Source organism: Chrysemys picta, chromosome 2 (genome assembly GCF_011386835.1).
Source record: "Chrysemys picta bellii isolate R12L10 chromosome 2, ASM1138683v2, whole genome shotgun sequence".
NCBI classification, from domain to species: Eukaryota; Metazoa; Chordata; order Testudines; family Emydidae; genus Chrysemys; species Chrysemys picta.
The window spans coordinates 69,662,687-69,684,713 of NC_088792.1; the positions used below are offsets into that span (position 1 = coordinate 69,662,687).

The 22,027-nt window shown below is 39.5% G+C and overlaps 1 protein-coding gene across 6 annotated transcripts in view; it reads right to left on the minus strand.

Annotated features, from left to right (window-relative positions):
- Positions 1 to 22,027, minus strand: part of TBC1D5 (TBC1 domain family member 5) — a 364,302-nt gene that overhangs the window by 320,912 nt on the left and 21,363 nt on the right. For all 6 annotated transcript variants that reach the window (XM_065587056.1, XM_065587057.1, XM_065587055.1 and 3 more), the window contains exon 2: positions 8,754 to 8,815. The gene's annotated coding sequence lies outside the window, so the exon portion shown is untranslated. The remainder of the gene's footprint in view (positions 1 to 8,753; positions 8,816 to 22,027) is intronic.

Genomic DNA, 22,027 nt, shown 5'->3' on the forward strand with positions numbered 1-22,027 from the left:
CCGACATGTACCCAAGAGCTGGAGGCACTCTGGCTGTTGTCACTATAAACCTTGTGACCATGTTGATGAGCCCCTTCAGGGTCTCGAACCTGTCCAGTGGGAGGGAGGCTCTGGCCGACAAGGCATCCAGGACCGCCCCAATAAACTTTATGCATTGAACCAGGACTAACGTGTATTTGGTGTTGTTTAGCAACAGGCCCAAAGTGGTGCACGTGGACAGAAGTCCGAGGTTAGCCGCGACCACTCAGGGAGGAAAGCACACAACCGATTGAAGAAGGGAAACTTTATTGAGGGTGGATCCCTGATGAGAATTGGCAGGGTGCCCCCAGGCGTCCCGTCAAAACCGCCTTTTCCCCGCCTGCTTGCCCTTGGAGGACTCAGGTTGGGGGGCAGGCCGAGACTGCCTCTGTGGGCGCCTCTTATAGTCCCGCGACTTCTTGTAAGTAGTGTCGTATTTTGGATGGGTGGCCTGAGCGGGAGTCTGCTGCGCCTTGAACTTAGGTTTAGCCGGAGCCGGAACATAGAGATCCAGAGTCTGAGCATCGTGTGGGAGTCTTTCAGGCCATGCAGCTTTGTATCCGTTTGTTACGCAAACAGAGCTTTGCCATCAAACAGGAGGTCCTGCAGGGAGGTCTGCGCCTTGCTGGATAGCCCAGAGAGCAGGAGCCATGACCCCCTTCTCATGGACACCGCAGAGGCCATGGACCATACGGCTGTGTCAGCTGCATCCGAATCTGCCTGCAGGGTTGCCCTGCCAGTCGCTGTACCCTCCTCCACCAGCACTTTGAACTCCTTCCTGTCACGTTCCTGGAGGGAGTCCTCAAACTTTGGCAGGGAGCCCCACAGCTTGAACTCATACCGTCCCAGGAGGGCCTGGTGGTTTGCCACCCATAACTGGAAGCTCAAGGACAAATAAATTTTCCTTCCAAAAGAGTCCAGCCTCCTTGAATCTTTATTTTTTGGGGTAGGGGCTGGCTGGCCCTGCCGTTCCCTATGGTTGACCGACTCAACCACCAGGGAGTTAGGAATAGAGTGGGTATATAAGTATTCATGCCCCTTGGTGGTACAAAATACTTACGTTCCACTCTCTTAGAGATGGGGACCAATGAAGCCGGGGTTTGCCATGGGGCATTTGAAATTTTCACCACCACTTCATGGAAAGGCAAAGCCACCCTGCCCAGTGCCGAGGAGGACAGCACATTAAACAGGGAGTCCATGGGCTCCTCCATCTCCTCTGCTTGGAGGTGGAGGCTTGATGCTATCCTTTTTAAGAGTTCTTGGTGGGCCCTAAAGTCCTCCTGCGAGATGGAGGGAGGAGGGGCCGTACTCGCCTCATCCAGGGAGGTTGAGGAGGCTGGCACGGTACTTTGGGTGTCCACCGGAGGCCGAGGATGTACGTCCCATCGACTCCTTCCTCAGAGGTCTGGAGAGGAAGGCCGATGGTCCTTCTGAGGCTTCGGCCACTGAGCAACGCCCCACCGGGGGCTGCGTCGGGGGCCACGGTGCCCCCTGGTACCATTTGGCCGGCCATGGGGCCCGGTGCCACTGCACCTGCTGTGGCACAGGTGGAGCTGGCTGTTCGGCCTGGCTGGCCTGACCCATCGATGGACGACAACGAAGGGAGGCCGGTCTGACATACAACCTGCCGCTGTCCCTGGACCGGGAGGAGCGGCAGCGCCAGGAGCGGTGCCGACTACGGGACCGCGATCCCGACATGGAGGACCGGTAACGTCGGTAACAGGTGCTCCGCGATCGGCTCTGGCGGGTGGACCCACAACGGCACGACGACGGCGATTGATGCCCGTGGCGAAGTCCTGGAGTGGGACGCCGAATGGGGACGATGTCAACATTCGTGCCGTGACCGGCTGCAATAGCCCCTCCAAGACGAGGACCTTTGGCGATGTCTGCCTCGGTCCCATTGGTGCTCGCTCCTCGAGGCGGAGCGGTGCCGAGAGTCTCGGTCAGATGGAACCCAACCAGACAGCCTGGTGGGCGTCAAGGGCAATCCATGTGGACTTTGCCCTGAATGGTCGCTGGGCGGCGAACGGCATCAGGAACATTCCCTCAATCGAGAGCGGTACCAAGCTGGGGCGACTGCAGAGATCCCAGCAGCGGCTTGCCTCTGGAGTGCGGGGCCGACATCAGCGGTGCTCCTGGTATCAGCATGGACATAACATCCTGGGCCACCTGCAGGGCCTCTGGCGTGAAGGGCATCCAGACATCCAGAGAGGCCTGCTCTGAATGGGCCGGGCTACTCCACTTGACTTGAGTTGGAGGCCTAGAGGCCAGTAGGGATTGAGGACTGCCCGACATGGGTCTAGCTTCTGTCCCAGGTTTACTCCGGTGCCGTGGATGGGGAACGGTACCGACTAGTCGATGGCATCGGAGGGTCGCTGCGCACCGACACCGCGGTGCCCGGTGCTGACTCGGAGTGGCACGCCAGAGCCGTGGTCAGTGCCAACTCCATCAGAATAGCCCGGATGTCCCTTTCTCTCTTGGTCTGAGGCTTAAACAACTTGCAAATCTTGCAGCGATCACTGAGATGGGTTTCCCCCAAACAGTGTAGACAGTCTATGTGCGGATCACTCAGTGGTATAGACCACCTACAATTGTTGCACGACTTAAAACCCGGGACGCATCCTGGCCCGGGCACTCTAGCTAAAGTAAACTAACTATACAATTAACTAACTACAGGTACCATACACTGAATAAATAAGCAGTTTCGGCGACGAGCTACAGCAAAGCTGGAGCAGAGCAGTTCCGAAGCACCTTCACTGGCGGCAAGAAGGAACTGAGGGTAGGGGGAGCGTGCAGCACCCCTTTTACCGCACCACTCCAGGGGTTGCTGGGGCGCTCCCCTATGGGTACTGCTAGGGAAAACTTCTGGCACCGCTGCACGTGGCGAGCATGCACACCTATTGTGGAATACACGAGCAATCACTCGAAGAAGAACTATGTATTATCATGTTGCCTACACTAGGAAAGAGTCTGAGAACCCTTGCTCTCTGTCAAAAATATAAGACAACGAAAATAGTATAAATATAATAATAAAATGCTACATGTGTAGATTGCTATTGATAAAGCTGCAGAATATTACATCATCGTAGTAATTAAAGATTATTGAAATGTATTCACACAAGCAGATTATGCAACCTTAATTTTGTGATGCATTATCTGAGTGCTTAATAACTGTATAATATACATACATATATTACACACAAATATAGTCTTGAGGAAAGTATTACACTTCAATAGTACTAGAAGATTTATCCCTAGTGTTGCTCACAAATGCTCAAAGTCCCAGTACAGGTTGTCCAAAAGCACACGCCTGCTGCTAGCCCTATGCCCACAAGTTCCTATCATTATACTGCCTTCTCATGCCTATGCTATTTCCTCTTGACTTCACACGTTTCCACAACTCTGTCTTCCCCTGGGACTCTGAGTTCAATTAAGAACAACTGTTTACTCCTCTTTGACCACAACACAGAGTGTGATCTTAGGTTTGGTACAGCAATTTCTCTGGAGGAAATATCCTCCTCCCACCCCCCACCCCCCAAGATAATTTTCTTTTCCTGGTCACTGCAGCAAAGATTTATTGTGAATTTTTTTTAAATCAATATTCTATGTGCCTCTGGGCATTTTAACTTAAAATAGTAGACATTCTGTGGTCTTCACCTTCTTTGAACCTAATATTTTTTCTTTAAGGTACTTGCAATTTTTCTTTAAAACATCATGCTGCCATCACTGTCAGTTCTGACCAGTCTTACATTGCAGATTGAAAAAATATGCTGTAGAGTCTCTTTTCTAGTAAGTGAGGTAAAACTATCAGTTTCATTAACCTTTATTTTATCTAATCCAATACATGTATTTTCACTGCAAATAATTTACTCTAAGATATTTATTATTATTTCTCTAGTAATTCTTTGAGCATACTCTTTTAAACAGATAAATTGTAAAGATGGGATCACCAGTCTCCTCTCAAACCTACATTCTGATACAGTATGTGTATGCTGAAAAAAAAGATTTTAGCTCAGATTAGCTAATATGGGTTAAAATAGCAGTGAAGACATGATAACTGTGTTTTTAACTCACCTTAGCAGCTCAAGTTGAAACCTATAACCATAGCTGCTAACCCAACTTAAAAGCAGAGCTGCCATGTCTTCACTACTATTTTCACCTGGGTTAGCTAACCCAAGTTAACACACCTCTTTTTGCACTGTAGACATACCCTGTCTCATTAGGATGACACGGATAAACCTCACAGTGGCAAGAGAAAACACTGCCTGAGACCAAGCACATTGTGCTGTTTCATCCATGAAGCAGCAATAGGTTCAGTTTCAAAAACTGACTCTGTTGCCTGATGCTACATCTGCATGTTTTACACAACAGTGGTAAATCTCTGAATAAAAATCTTTAAGCTATCATTATCTAAGTAGTTCATCTAATATTGTGGAGAGAAAAAGCCATTGATATATACTGTGCACACGTTTTTATCCATGTATATAAAGCAAAGGAACAGCTTTGCAGACAACTGGCTGGTCATCTGCTGCTGGCTTCTCCCTATTTCCTAAAACTAAACTGCATTAATAAGCCAGAAGTACATTAATACTTCCCCTACTATCACTTTTAAATGCAAGCACAATTGCTATAGTTTTCACAGGGGTGTTATTTGATTAAAATTACAGGAGAGTGCAGTTGTAGCCGTGTGGGTCCCAGACTATTAGTGTGACAAGATGGGTGAGTTCATCTCTTTTATTGGACCAACTCAGATTACCTCACCCACCTTTTCCCTCTAACTGAATGGGAGATGTTTACTTCTCTTGGTGCCTCCATACCACCATGGTGACGGAGGACATTATAAAACCCTAGATGGCGGTGCTCCACAGACTCCATAGGAACAGCAAAGGCGGGGGGACGATGACAAAAGAAGACAAATGCTAAACATTGAAATATTAATTAAACACAATAGGGAGACTATATGATTCAGAGGGATTTACTAAGAGGATGCAAATCCTTTCATCTACAAGTCAGGGGTTCAAATAGGATCCAATCTGACTTCTATGGAACCATACTATTCAGGTCAGTAGTACCCCTAAAGTCAGGCCATAAAATCTCTATTCCATGGCTGGTCAGTAGCTTATGTGAAGTGCATTAGTAGTTTCATTTCGTTTCCTGATAAACTAATATCCACATCACATAAATTACTGTCATTTTTAGCATCTTGGTTGGCAATTTCAGCACAAGGCCAAGAACAGATAGCTCTAAGAAATGAACTACCCTCTCACCCTTAGTGATAGGAACCCTTTAAGATGGGGCTGAAAAATGGCTGGTCAGCGTGGAGTGGCTTATACTTCCTTTTTCTGCTGCTAAATAGCAGACTTCAGTTACCAAGACAGTGAGTCTAGCACTTTACAAGAGGATAAAATTCACCTACAAAACTGTAAAAAAAAAAAAACAAAAAAAAAAAAATCAGCATTTTCCCACTTGAACTGCAAGAGAAAAATCATCGTTATAGTCATAACACGTTAATACAAACATCAGTTTGCACACACATTTCTCTTTCTAGAATATGAAATTATGCTTTTAACTAAATGTATGTAAATTAAAAAATATATTGAAGCAGAAATATTTATTGATACTGTATAATTTTATCCAGAATTTAAGTTACTTTAGAATAGTGTAGAAGCACTTAAGTCAACATACAAAAGTTCTATACTTAAGTTCTTGAACTATGAACAAAATAATACATAAGCCATAAAAAACATTTCATGGCAACTGAATCAGTGCTTTCCTTTTCTCTTTAAAAATATGGCAGTGTAGGGACCAAATTCATTTTTTGCACCATCCAGAAAAAGGATTAGGTGTGAAAGAAATCTCCTGCTTAATGTGACCTTTGGCTGTACTTTCACTTGTCATAATTACAAAGTAGCTATTCTCAGTGCCAACACATAATCTTCGTTATATTATCCCTATAACTATAGTAATGCATATTTCAGGAAATGTTTCATACTATGAAAAACTGGAGGCAGAATATACTGACAGCACTTTACCTGCTGTTATCTGTAACAATGCGTAATAGGCCTTACTGAACAATAAGATTTCATGTATGCAGGAAAATAAGAGTAACCGTACAAAATTTCATAAAACATGCCACGTAATATTAATATACATTCAGGAACTCCCATGGAGTTTTCAGCTTTAACCAAAGTATTCAAATAAAGAGAAAACACAAAAAAAATCAAAATAAAATTCTTCCCCAAATAGTGAAAATATTTGGGGTTTTATGTGAGTATTAAGAGTTGCAATATACCTGACCTTTCTAAACATGTGAAAAAAATATTTCTGGAAAGTAAAAAAATCCAAGAGAGTTATGCCACTTCTGCATGTTTTACACAACAGTGGTAACTCTTAGAATAAAAATCTTTAGCTATCATCCAAAGCTGTTCATGTAATATTGTGAAGAGAAAAAGCCATTGATACATACTGTACACACGTTTTTATCCATGTATATAAATCAAAGGAAACGGCTTCCTTTAAGGCAAGCATATGAAGATACTAAAGCAAGATACCAATTAAATATTCATACATTCAATATTTCAAAATAAGGAATTTGGATATACACATGCATAATTTAAGTTCTATAGTGAAACCTGTCTACAGAGGCCATTTCTACTGTATTTCAACAGCATCCTAACTTGAAATGTACAATGCAGCCTTTCCATGCTGTGTTAAAACTTTAAAGTATATAGTAATTCATTTCAAGCACTAAACACAAAATAAAGGCCATGTTATGCACACGGCACTTTTCTAAGGGAAGTACTGCTTTGCCCTGTTCATTAAACCCCCTTCAGTGCTATGCAAAAAGGCCTAATCACTACACTTTTCTATAAGGTAGAGTATGCTTTCCCACAGGGGATCAGGTAGGGTGACCATCCGTCCCGTTTTTAAAGGGACAGTCCCATTTTTGGGGTCTTTTTCTTATATAGACATCTATTACCATCCACCCCCGTCCCATTTTTTCCACAGTTGCTATCTGGCAACCCTAGTATCAGGTAGAGTCAGATTAGAGAAGCAATTTACTTATTAGATCCAGAAGTTAAATCGATAACTTTAGATACAAGGTTGATAGCTTCTCAAATCACAGCAGCCGTAAGTCATGCAGATATATTCAGACCTCAGATATATGTACACAACTCCCGGAAGTTGACACTCTATATGAAGCAAGAATTTAGCCCTTAATTTTGGTTTTACACATTACGTCAATCCTTCCTGGAGTAAAAACCCATATTTAAGAGAACTGCCTAAAGAAAGCACCATCAAAAGGTGGTCACGATATTCGGTAAACTAAGAATGGTTCTTTGTGAATTATATAAAATAGTGGCTAACAGTTATTTACCTATGGGAATACACAAATGCTAAGTTCGGGGAATTTATAAATTCCCCATTCATTTAAAAAAATATGCAGTCAAGAATTTTAAAGGTTTCAGAGTAGCAGCCATGTTAGTCTGTATCCGCAAAAAGAACAGGAGTACTTGTGGCACCTTAGAGACTAACAAATTTATTAGAGCATAAGCTTTCGTGGGCTACTGCCCACTTCTTCGGATGCATATAATAAATTTGTTAGTCTCTAAGATGCCACAAGTACTCCTGTTCTTTTTTTAAGAATTTTAAACACATCTTACATACTGGTCCACTTCCTCCTCCTAGTTATGTGTAAATATTAATCTTATATATACATCTATACATATCATATGTTTAAAATGGTCTCAGTAGGACTGATTCTCCCCTTGTGATTTTAATTCCATTTTTTTCTTAACAGAAGTAGTTAAATAAGTTATTTTTGCTATCAAGAGGCTTCATCAAAAAAGCACCAATTTCTTTTTTTTTTTTTTTTTTTTTTTTTTTTTAACTAAAAATGCTAGGATCAATTTCAAGAACTCTAGGAACAATAGTTAATAGCTGTATAACAAAAACCCCTATTTTTACACATTTTTAATCTTTGCTCCTGAAGGTCACTCATTTCATGTTTATATTTCTAGGAATAAGCAGAGTAAAAACTCATAAAGGTAAACAGTAATGTTAAGAAAAATAGAACTATACACAATGTGTCTCTATATGGTAAATTACTTCATATGGAAAACATCTATGGATCTTGCAATGACTATACTTTTCCCTTAGAGCTAATACTTTAATTTTCAAGAACCAAGTAAGAAAAAAAAAAATCAAAACTAGTCAGTAACAATGCAGCGTCGAAAAGCAATAAACTCAAAATTAAGTTATAAATAATTTAAAGCATGTCATGAAGATGTATTAATAATTCATCAGATAAATAATTTACTAAATAATCAAATAAATAAATAATGAAATACATAAATAAATCAGCAAATAAATAATTCTGCAAAATAACCTAAACAATAAGTCACTAAAACAAATGACAAACCTGCAAAACTACAATAATTTTCTAAATTCTGATAGTTTTAAATAAACAAATGTATATAACCTAGATCAATCTTTGTTGGATAGAGAAATATTTTTCACTGCTATTGGTAAATTCCTGATTACACTGTATAAGGATACAATTCAGATTTTACAAGAAGGCAGTTTTTTCCTTATAAATTATTAACACGATTCCTACAATTCCTGCTCTGCATTTTACATGCAATCCTTTTATGTAGCTCATTTTTCCCAAATATAAATGGACAGCCTCTTTATAATATTCTTAATTCATATTTTCTTTTCAGTGCAGTACTTACAATACTACTATAGCCTTCTTGGTGGTTCTCTCACTGTCTTCTCCAAACCTTTAGAAGTTGTGCTGCAGGGGGAAAACAAGTATAATAACCTTAATTATTACAGATGGTATCTCATTCATTAGTGGATGACAACATTTTATTTGAAAGCACAAGAAAAGCTGTTTTATAATTCTACAAAGCTACTTAATGTGAAACAACCATTGCTGTTTGCAGACTACCTAAAGTTTTTAGAAGTCTTTGGTGGAATGAGTTCAAGCAAACTGAGGCCTGTTTCTTGTATTTAAACTGACACGCAATCTGTGCAAACTGGCACTAATTCAAATATGAAGACAAAACGTGAGAAGGACAAATGCTTGGCTGACATCTAATGCTCTGGATTTTGGAAGCTCATAACCCTTCAAAGAATACAACAAAACCACTTAATTTCCACTATCTAAGTTCATTCACAATCTAATTAGAACACTGCACTCCAAATCCAACAGTGACACCAAGAAGGGTCAAGAAACTACTGTCCACATAAATCAGCCTTTATTCTGCATTTATTTTAATACACTATATTGACACACACTGTAGTTTGCTTCAAAAAGTGGTATTCTGTAAATAGTCTTTTAAAGGAACATGCCAGAAACGTTAAGCATGCATTGATTTTACCTGTACTCTCTAAACTGAGACTTATGTGCCCCCTTTCGTAACACACCTTATAAGCAATGTCACCTACAAGTATTTTTGGACTTTGTACAAATGTGAAATTGCATGAAGATGTATGTACAAAAATTACAGTATGTCACTAAACAAATTTCAAATACTCATGAATTTTGCTATTCAAGCCAAAGGAAACGGGTAGGCAAAATTATTTTCCTCTACAGATAAGATTTTAAACTGCATTGGTTTGTGTGTATTTCTGCATTCAAAGTACAAATGAAAATTCATTCCTAAAAGAACTTAGACACATTATATTTAACAAGTCTCAAATTCTCTTTAGGGATTATAATAAGGAAACACTTGCTTAATCATAAATTTTATATTTATCTTGGCTAAACACCCTCCTTTGGATAGACTGCCATGTTTTGTCAAGAAAAATCAACACAGTGGAAACAAAGTACTTGTTCTGTTGTGTGGTCATTCAAAAGAGTATGTAGAAGTAATGTAAATGTGCACTAGCGCTGCTGATAATTTCACGCTCTCATACTCTCGTTTCAATTTGCTTTAAAAAGGACTATTCCTCCTGGCTAAATATAGTCATCCTGAAAAAGCACACCTCTCCTTTGAGCTAACATTACAAACCCTAAAACACAGCAGTGCAGAGACTTCTATTTTAAGGAATCTGAAATGCACCTGTCTCAGGATATAATCTTCTAAATTGGGGATAAATGAGCTGTACCTAAAGAAGATATTTTCTCCTGGTATTGAGATTGCATTATGTGAATAACAAACAAACTTTCTTTCTTTAGTAATGTTCCTCTCCTTCAAACTACACAGCATGAATTCTTCATAGATGAAAGGATTTAGAGTTTCCTGGGATACACAATGAAGCAGGCTTGATCCTGAGCCTCTAGAATCAGAATTTCTACACTGTACCACTAAGCTGCAGGACTTCACTTACTATTTGTAAGTTTGTGACACAATGTGATACTCACTAATGAATTACAGTAGAGTTAAGAACAATTATACTCACCGGTATGTTTTATAAAAGTATGGGTCAAGGTAAGTGGCTAGGTTTTTGTTAACTGTGCTTTGTTCTTAATTACTTTAATGCTTAATTTGGATCATAAGGACCCCAGGATTGACCTACTTATTTTTCTTCCTGTTTTTGCAAGGTAGAGGCTCACTTCTCCTGCTCAGATACATTTGTACATCATTACGTTGGAGGCACCTAAACTAGCAGAGATTGCAGCTATTTTAAAGACCAGCAGCTCTAAAAGAGCCAGGGAAGGATCGAGGGGGATAATAGATTCTGTCATCATCTTCAAAAGGACCCGGACAGCATTAGGAAAACCTAGGAAGAAACATCCTACACTCCCATACTCACAGCATATGGCAGAAAGACTGTAAGGAGGATTGGCAAAGAGCCCCCCTACCGCCCTTTCAGGAATCCTTGGGACAGGCTGGGGAGCAAAAAAAGAAAGATTTTCCCAGAAACCGAAAGTAGCTTGAAGGTTAAGTTATCACCCCATCAAGAATCTGGAAAATCTAAAGATAGGATAGTCAGTTTGGGAGGCAGGTTGAGAAGTACCTATGTGCACACCCCACAAAATCTGGGCACAACCTGGGATACGGGGATGGAGAGAAACACCTCTTTCTCTTACCAAAAGTGATGCGAGTTGGCAGGTTGGTAGGAGGCGAAGGGACAAGGGAAGCAATGCAGAAAACTTCATAAGAATAGCCAAAGGGTCAGTCCAAAGGCCCATCCAGCCAGTATCCTGCCTTCTGACAGTGGCTGGTGCCAGATGTTTCCGAGGAAGTGAACACAACAGGGCAATTTATAGAGTGATCCATTCCCTGTCATCCAGTCCTAGCTTCTGGCAGTCAGAGGTTTAGGGATACCCAGGGCATGGGGTTACATCCCTGATCAACTTGGCTAATAGCCATTGATGAAACTATCCTCCATAAACTTATCTTATTCGTTCTTGAACCCCTTATACTTTTGGTCTTCACAACATCCCCTGGCAACAAGTTCCACAGGATGACTCTGCGTTATGTGAAAAAGTACTTCCTTATATTTGTTTTAAACCTGCTGCCTATTCATTTCATTGGGAGACCCCGATTCAAATGTTATGTAAAGGGTTAAATAACACTTCCTTATTCACTTTCTCCATACCATTCGTGATTTTATAGACCTCTATCATATCCCCCCCCCCCCCGAGCCATCACTTTTCCAAGCTGAACAATCCCAGTCTTTTTAATCTCTCCTCCTATGGAAACTGTTCCACATCCCTAATCATTTTTCTTGCCCTTCTCTGTACTTTTTCATATTCTAATATATCTTTTTTTGAGATGGGGTGACCAGAACTGCACCCAGTATTCAAGGTGTGGGTGTACAATGGATTTATATAGTGGTATTATATTTTCTTTCTTCTTATCTGTCCCTTTCCTAATTGGTTCCTAACATTCTATTAGCTTTCTTGAATGCCGTTGTACATTGTGTAGATGTTTTCAGAGAACTATCCACAAAGATACAAAGATCTCTTTCTTGAGTGGTACCAGCTAATTTAGACCCCATCATTTTGTATGTATAGTTGATATTATGTTTTCCAATATACATTAATTTGCATTTATCAATATTTTATTGGATTTGCCATTTTCTTGCCCAACCATCCAGTTTTCTGAGATCCCTTTGACATGTAAGGAGCTCTGTAACTGGAGTATGTTCAGTACAAATGGCATGTTCAGAGATTTTAACAGCAAGTCTAATGAATTCCACTGATGTACAAATTATGATTTTCAAAAGTTTATATCATTAGCCAACTCTCAATGGATTTTCATAGAGATTGCAAAGCACCTGTCTCTGAATCCAACACCACCCCTCTGCCTAATTTCTAGTTCCTGCTTCAAGTCATAAAGCTGCTACAGCTCATCAAAGAAATGGTTGGAAAATTTTTAACACTGACAAAACTACTTATTTTTTCCTAACGCCATTCTCTGAAATGGCTGCACCATTTCTACTGAAAAACTTTCCAAACAAATTCAGCATGAGGCAGAGAGCAACCATAAAATTTCACCCTGAATGGTTATTGTTACTGTCGCAAAGTTATAAGCGACTGAAAACAAGAGTTTATAATATACAGTTGAGGTTGCCTAAAACTTTCCATGGAGATAACATCTACATCTATAATAGCACCATCAATTGCCTTGGATGAAGATGCTATGTTTTCTCAGTTTGCAGACAATAGCCAGTGTCACAAGAGCACACTACTTGCTTCTTTCACTTGATACCTCTGATGGAGTAAACAGTGTCCCAGAGGAATTTCCAGGCGGGAATTAAGAAAAGTATATAATTTTAAAATTAGGACCATGGGAGAGAAGCTTTCTAAATGAAAAAGCGAACAAAAATAAGTGACCTTAGGGGGAAAAGAGATACACATGCATCAGATCTCAATCTGACCAAATTGTATGCAAAGAAAGGTTCTGAGCATTAATATTCACACAGGTTCCAAGATTTCAACTGCTATGAGGTTATGTGAAATATTTTGTATCTAAATATCAAAGTAATTTTGACTACAGTGGGTCATTCTATTTAGGAACTTCAGTACTGTGTATTTCACTGAAGACTTACAAGGGAATGGGCTATTTTTCAATTGTTTTCTCTAATTACCACACTTTTCATATATTAATGAATTTTTTTTGTTTTGATCAAGATCCTCCTCTTTATATTTCATCTTCATACTTCAATGACTGTAGTGTTTACTGTACTATAATTTAGTACTGTATATGACTAGAATGCATACATACATCTCCATTAATCTTCTTACTGATTTTGATTTTTCAAATTTGTAAATAGCAGGGGAAGGGTTATTACTGAATCTTAACTATAGGTTTCAAAAATAATCCAGCATATGAAATAGTTATAGAATTACTTTCAGTATGTTCTACGAAAAGACTTCTTGGATGTTTGGAGACTAACGGCTGGTCTATGCTGACAATTTACATCAGCACAGTGATCTCTCTCAGGAGTGTGAAAAACCTACACTGAGAGATGTAGCTACACCGACCTAACCCCCCGTGTACACAGAGCTAGGTCAATGGAAAATTTCTTCTGTTGACCTAGCTATCACCTCTTGGGGAGATGGATTAACTACAGTGACAGGAAAATCTATCCTGCCTCTGTAGTGAGTGTCGACATTTAAAAAGCTACAGCAGCGCAGCTGCAGCCCTGCCGCTATAGCATTTTAAGTGTATGTAGTGGTATTATATACAAGTTTGTTTTCAGCCATCTTCTTTTTATGATTTATCATTTTAGGCCAATACTAGCTAAGTGCCTCTTTTGGAAGGCCAAACTTTTCCATGACACACATGGGCGATATTTTACCTTGACATGCATATTTTATATATAAAATAAATCCTAAAGCATTAAGATGGGATACAATTTATACAGCCCTCTCCACACTGTCTCCTATAAAGTAGTAATGCAGAATGTTTTACCTTATTAGACAATATATTATTGAATCAACTGCTATTAATACAACATGCAGTTCACTGGGCTGTAGATATCTAGCAGCCAGGTTTCCTAATAGGTGAGTGCTAGAAAAAAAACTAACAGATCACTAGCAAAGGTTTATCTCATATTCCCACATGTACAGCATGCCACATTAAATATATGCAAATTAACCTCTTTCTCCTCTAGTTTTTTTTTTTATCTGACAACTCACATGACCTGAAGCCATGGTTAACAATGACAATTATTTGACTTTCATATTTATACAATCAGTCATCGGATATGCATGTTAATCAATTTCAACAGAGACTCTTGTATTTTTATTATCAACATTAAGCCTATATTTTACTAATCCCTTTATTTTTTTTAAACAATATCCCTTACATTATTTTATCTATTTCCACTATGCACCCTTTTCTAGTATCTGCCTACAAGATGGTCATTGTTACAGCTGGTCATATTAAATTGTCTGAAATATGACCAGGGAAATATTTTTATTACAAACGGTATCCTACAATAAGATCCTCATTTTGATGGTGAAGTCTATTTTACTATCAGAGATATTTCTCTTTACACAGTTTATACAAATAAAATTACTACTTTATTTAAACATTTGATTATCCATTAAAACAGAAGTGATGAAACATATTAATACTGATTAAGTAAATAGAGAATAAGCAAAGGATGATTTTGTGGTTATTTGCTGGTCAGATTTTAATATTTAAGGTTCTTTTCTCTGTTGAAATAGGATAACTAAGAACATTCCTGTGAAAAAATCTAAATTATGTGCCTCAGATATGAATCTAATAAGCTCCCAAAATCCCATCCAGGAGAGCATATGGCTCTATTATTAGGATGCTTATTTCTAAAGGAAAACACTTTCTAGGAGAAAGGTGGTTTAAGACCAATGCATTCCAACTGTCACCTACTCAAAGAGGTAATTTTGAGATAGAGTTTTATTTTAATGACCAAAGTAAGATGCTTTCTAATTACCTGTGTATTTATAATTTGCCCATCGTTGTAGCACCAAATGCAATGTTAAGAATTGCACAGAACTTCCCCATGAATTATCCTCCACCATTCTTTGATTACACCGTTTTACTTAGTACATGTTTTAAAATCATCATCCCTGAGATGTGATGCCAGGTTCTCTAAGGTGCCACAGGACTCTTTGTTGCTTTTTCCAGACAAAAGTCATCTACAAAAAAGTAGGTCTCATCTTGTTCTCAAAAAGATCAGGTTTGGTCTCATTCCACAGCCAAGGTTTCTCCTCATTTAGGCCTTAACTATCAACAGTTCACAGGAAGCTACACTGTGCCAGTTGCAAAGCAAGAATTGTCCATTTCCCCCATTAATGAAACTGTTGGCACTGATGAGAATATTTCATAATCTATGGAAAATGTGGGTGGAACTATGGGTCCTTTATACATCTTTTAGCACATCAAAGAGTAACATCAGCATCTGAAAGATGTTTTACAATTATAGCTAATGATAAAGAAAAGGATGGAATGAGACCATAAAGTGTAGGATGTGAGTATGGTCATCAGATACATTAAGTTGTACAAGGCACATATAGGGTTGTAGCTTATCTAAGGTAATTATACACAAAGTACGTAGAATGTCTGCAGCTCTTCAAAATTCATTAATACAAAATAACCTATATCAAAGTCTGATTATAAAATAGCTTCCATTTTAATCAGAAAGTAAGCATCAAGTTAAGGGTTTAAGGAATCATCTGTAAAACTCAAGCATAATAAATGATCAGAACTAGAAGGTAGTAATTTCTACAGAAAACAACAGGTAAGATAGCAGATGCACGGACATAGCTATCTAGTATATTCTTATAACAAGCAACAGTTCCCATTCCTGAAGATGCCTCATGTTTAAAAAAAGAATGGAGAAAAGGGTGATTTTAGAAATTAGAGACATACACCTCTACCCCGATATAACGCTGTCCTCGGGAGCCAAAAAATCTTACCGCGTTATAGGTGAAACCACGTTACAGCGAACTTGCTTTGATCCACCGGAGTGTGCAGCCCAGCCCCGCCCCGCCCCCCCAGAGCGCTGCTTTACCGCGTTATATCCGAATTCGATTAATTGGAAATGTAATTAACATTTAACTTCAATAAATATAAACTCATTGGGTCAGACCAGCATTGCTTCTGTAAAGGTAAATGCTTTGAACTTCTTAGTATTAATTGAAAGTGGTAATAAGCTAAAGCAGTGGTTCTCAAACTGTGGCTGGCTTAGACTTGCTGGGGCCCAGGGCCAAAGCCAAAGCCCAAGCCCCACCACCCAGGGTGAAACCCAAGTTCCGTTGCCCTGGGAAGCAGGGCTCAGGTTATAGGCCACCTGCCTGGGGCAGTGGGGCTCGGGCTTTGGCCCCACTACCCACAGCACAGGGGCTTGGGAGAGCTCAAGCTTCAGTCCCCCCCTCCTGGGGTCGTGTAGTAATTTTTGCTGTCAGAAAGGGGTAATGGTGCAATAAAGTTTGAGAAACCTTGAGCTAATGGATAAGGAGACAATTGAAGACAATTTACTTGGATTATCAAAATTTTGCCATGTCCTTGATCTGAGATTAAAGAAAATAACCACAGAGCAAGTGTCAAAACCCTGTCACTTACAAAATGTAGATAAGCAAAAAAAAACCTGTGTGTGTGTACGTATACTAACCAACTACTCATCAGAAGGAAAATTGGGGATTAGAAATGACTTTAGATGAGTGATATCCAGTGTATTTATTATGGATTTGATAAAAGTAGAAAGCAAGTTGGTGAAGTTTGCTAATGACAATTTATAAGTTAAAAAACCAAGAATGTGAAGAATTCCAGACCCAATTGAAAAAAAAAAAAAAAAAAAAAAAGAGGGATTGAGTAGAAGGAAGACAGATCAAATTTAATTTGGGAAATCTACAAAATAATGCAGGTAGCAAAAATTTATGATGGTAGATTTTTAACTTGCATTATTTTCTCACAGAAGACACCCAAGAATCATTATAGAAGCATACAAATGTAGGACTGGAATGGACCTCAAAAGGTTATCTACCCCATCTCCCTGTGCTAAAACAGGATTACAAATATCTACCATCTCAGATAGGTGTTTGTCTAACCTTTTCTTAACCTCCAGCAATGTGGATTGCACAACCTCCCTAGATAGCCTGTTCCAGTGCTTAACTATCTTTATAGTTACAAAGTTTCCAATGCCATCTCCCTTATGGCAAACTAAACCATTACTTTTTGTCCTACCCTAAGTGGCCATGGAGAACAATTAATCACCATCCTCTTTAAAATAGTTTACATATTTGAAGATTTGTGCACCCTTAGCCTTCTCTTCTCTAGACATTTTCCACAGGTCATTTTTTCTAAACCTTGTATTTTTGTTGCTCTCCTCCTCAATCTCTCCAATTTGTTCAAATCTTTCTTAAAGTATGGTGCCCATAATATCCAACTGCCAACAAGTAGAGTGGAATGCTTACCATTTGTGTCCTATTAACAAATCCCAGAATGACATTTGCCTTTTTTGCACCAACACCACACTGTTGGCTCATATTCAATTTGTTCCATTATAACCTGTGATACTTTTTTTCAGTACTGCTACCTAACCACTTATTCTCCATTTTGTATTTGTTTTTTTGATTTTCCCTAAGTGCATTACTTTGCATTTGTCTTTACAGATTATGAATAGTTTAATAGTAGTAAGGCATCATCCAGAGCACTATGGTCGCTTTTGGTCACGGATGCTCAAGGGGAAAAAAATATAGCAGAGGGGGGGAAAAAAAAGAAACAGTTTAAAGTCTGCAAGTGGATGCTAGTTATTTAGTCTCAAAATTATTTTAAAATTACATTTTTCATACATCTCAGTTAAAATTGCACTGGTACAGGGAACAATCAGATACTCTTTCTCACAGTTTTGTCATATGAAGGGAACAAATATGGAAAGAGATAATAAATTTAATAATTAAAAATAAAGACCACATACTTGTAGAATTGACTGCTTCAGGTAAATTGTTTACTATTATTTCAAAAACATTAATTTTAATGGTTTTTATGAGCATTTTATAATCTGCTGTACCTATATATATTTTTCACTAGCACAAGGAAGCAAAATCTTGTGTTTTGAGGTAGGCTGTGTTCCTTTCCCTTTCTTCTATACACAAACGAACAACCTGGAGGTGGGTGTTGTGTATCTGTGGTGCATAGGCCAACTACATTCAGTTGTGAATAATAGCTTGGTGGTTTGAGCCCTGCAAAGGATGTGGCAGATACTCAGATACTACAATAAAGAGTAGAGTATCACATGATTGTAGTAGCTGGAGATTATGGGAGGTGGTCAAAAGTTAATGTTCTTCAAAAGTAACTAGAGGGAAAAAGTCAGGCTTCATAGGAATTCAGAGTAATAGCTGATTAGAGTCTTAACATATGAGTGAACATTAAGAAAACTGTTGCTGGGGGAGAAAAAAAAAGTTAGTCCCTCTAAAACAGGGGTGGGCAAACTTTTTGGCCCGAGGGCCATATCTGGGTATGGAAATTATATGGCAGGCCATGAATGCTCATGAAATTGGGGGCTGGGGTGAAGGAGGGGGTAAGGACTCCAGCTGGGGGTAAGGTCTCTCGGGTGGGGCCAGAAATGAGGAGTTCAGAGTGTGGGACGGAGCTCTGGGCTGGGGTGCAGGGGTGAGGGCTCCGGCTGGTGATGCAGGCTCTGGGATGGGGATGAGGGGTTGGGGGTACAGGAGAGTGCTCTGGGCTGGGACCAAGGGGTTCAGAGGGCAGGAAGGGGATCAGGGCTCCCCTGTCCGCAGGCACCAGCCCATGGCCAATGGGAGCTACGGGGGTGGCGCTTGCGGAGGGCAGCGTGCAAAACCTCCTGGCTGCCCCTACGCGTAGGAGCCGGAGGGGGGGACACGTCGCTGCTTCCGGGAGCCACGGCACACGTAGAGCAGGTCAAGCCCCCGACCCAGCTCCCCGGTGAGAATTTGAGGGCCAGATTAAAATGTCTGAAGGGCCAGATATGGACCCCAGGCCACAGTTTGCCCATCCCTGCTCTAAAAGTTATGTAAAGCTGAAATCATTACTGAACAAGGATACATTCAGACTGCTTTAACAACTCTAAAAACAGCAACATTTTTTACGTCATTTCTAAATCTTATCCACCATTGTAAAATACGCTAAGTGTCCCCACATTTACTAACATTAAATATTAAAATATAGCAACTGTATGAAATTCTGTTCCTCTATGGAACAGGAGAAAGTTCATAGTTTCCCAGAACAATGCACGGCCCTATGTCACCAGAATGGTTAATGTAAACCTGTAAATACCAGAAAACTGCTGCCTTTTTCACCATTAGTAGGAATGAATGTAGGGCAGAGGAGGGATATATTGCATATGTTAAGCGAAACAGTTATTTGAACACACTTAAGTTCTACATTTTAAGACATTAGAAACCATTAATACGTGGAAATTATTTCAACCTGTACCCTGTCCCTTTAAAACTCTTGGCACTTACAGTGACATAAAATCCACATGTGGAATGCTGAGTTATGTTACTGTTTCACTAACTGCAGTAGTTTCCTTTCAAAGTTTCTCTCTGTAACTTTTTGCATATTGCTGAATAAATAACACTGGACTAGCTTACTTTTCTTGGAGGCATTATATAAGATTCTTTTCTTAGTCTCCTCCTCTTTGATTTAGTACACCTTTTAAGATAATCTATCAATGTTTTGGAGGTCTCATTCATCATCCATTATTATGTGTGTCATAAATTAGAGGAATGGAACAAAGCACTGGACTATACACTTTTTCCATATTCATCAAAACAGCCACCCTCATTGGCATACAGTGAACAAGTTGGTTTCATCCACTACAATGGGAGAACTACACAAACCACTTATATGGATGGTCTGAATTTCAAAATTTGACACCATCAAATCTGGGGCCTCTTATGGCAGCAAGGAGCAAAGATGAGTGCCCCAACATTCAATATAGAGGAGGGAAACATTTTTGTCTGCAAAAGATGAAAATACTCATGAAGGAAATTGCTAAACCCTACTGGTTAATCAACTGCACTGGAGCTCTGATTAAGTGGAGCCTTGTATAAAGAAATAAATGACTAAAACAAAATGCTGTGCCCCACAAAACTGAAAGAGACACATCAGTCACATAGCGATACATTTCTTTGTACTAGCCATTATAAATGGGAAGCAGAGAAATTATTTAAGTATGAGAAAGAAAAGTAAGTAGAAAAACCTGTATTCTTGACGAAGAATATCATTATCTGGATCTAACTTATTGGTGGCATCAAGAAGAAGTTTCTCTTACAAATTAGGCTCTCTCTTAAAACAAACTCAGGGAACATGCCTACAGTTAAACTCTGTCACATGCAACTGGCCCCTTAAAGAATTACTGCAAAAGATCAAGTATTATATCAGATTTTTTCCAAATATTTTCTATTTATGAATCCATTAATGAATTGATAATTCTCATCTTTTGCTTTTTTGGATGTGCTGATACCCTCAACCCAACAGGACAGAAAGATACGAATACCCCTTTCATCATTCTATTCCCCTCCCTGGGTAGTGAGTTCTGTCTTCCAGAATATCATTTATTTCCAAGAAGCGTATGAACAGCAAAACCTAGTTGGAGAAATCTGAATGCTAACATACATGAGAAGTTTCTCTCTCTAACATAAAAACAAGGGAATGAAATGCAAAATAATATAAAAAACAATGTTACGTTAAGATTATATATTTTTAAATAGAATAAATCATGAAATGCAGAAAGATAATGGAGGCTGGCAAACTACTGAATTTTCAGATTATGAGACTCAGTCTATAAAAACTCATTTCTACTTTTTTTATTATTAAAGACACTGTTTGAGGTTTTTAAAATAATAAAAAAAAAAAGTGGCTCTGAACTCCACCCCATGGGAAAACCCAAATGTCTAACTAAAGTATTCTGACACAACAACTTCTTGTTGCCAAGTGGCAGAAGGCAGAAGAATACATAAGAGTACAGAAATACCCTGCATTCACCCCTGTAAATTCCCTAATGAAAGCCTGTGTCACGACGGTCACCATCATCATTGTGAGACGTATGACCAGAAACTATGTGAGGAGTTATGTATGCATGCTGAAAAATCTGTTCTCTAGGCTTTGGTCACTCAAATGCAGCATGCTTTGAGGAAAACTGCTCCAGACTGGAGGTGGGAGACACTTACCTCCCTGGTGAACCACTGTCTCTCTCACACTAGAAGTCTATTAGCATACTGAGTCAAAAGCTAATGAAGAGCTTGCAGAGACTTCTGAAGGAAATTAACAGGATGAGGTAAACAGTGGGGAGGAGGAATGACCTGTATTTCAGGTGAAGATCAAAGGTCTGGTCTATCTGGGTTGCAAACACGTGCTCTGGCATCCTACAGTGTGTGAAGACAAACCACTAGAAGCCTTAATCTTATAAAGGGGAATCTCAGCCATCCTGGCTGAAAATGCTGAGAAAAGGATTTGGGGTAAGCTATCCTGTAAGAAACAGGAATATCTTGTGAGTTAAGTTTAAGCACTAAAAAAAAGGTTATGATTTTGTTTTATTTGTAATCCTTTGTTTCCAATAGTCCCACATTTTGAATACTGCACACAGTTCTGGTCACCCCACCTCAAAAAAGATATATATAAAAATTGGAAAAGGTACAGAAAAGGGCAACAAAACCAATTAAGGGTATGGAATAGCTTCCGTAAAAGGAGAGATTAAGACTAGCACTTTCCATCTTAGAAAAGAGATGACTAAGGGCTTGTTTACACTACCACTTAAATCGATGTAAGTTACATCACTTGGGGGTCTGGAAAAAAAACAACCCCTTGAGCAATGTAACTTACATGGACTTAAAGTGATGTTTACACTACGCTATGTCAGCAGGAAACACTCTCCCGATTTAGCACCGATTTAGCGTGGTAGTGAAGACAAGCCCTAAGAGGGGATATGATAGAGGTCTATAAAATCATGACTGGTGTGGAGAAAGTGAATAAGTGTTATTTACTCCTTCCCATAACACAAGAACCAGGGGTCACCCAGTGAAATTAACAGGCAGGTTTCAAAAAAAAAAAAAAAAAAGTACTTCTTCACGGAATGT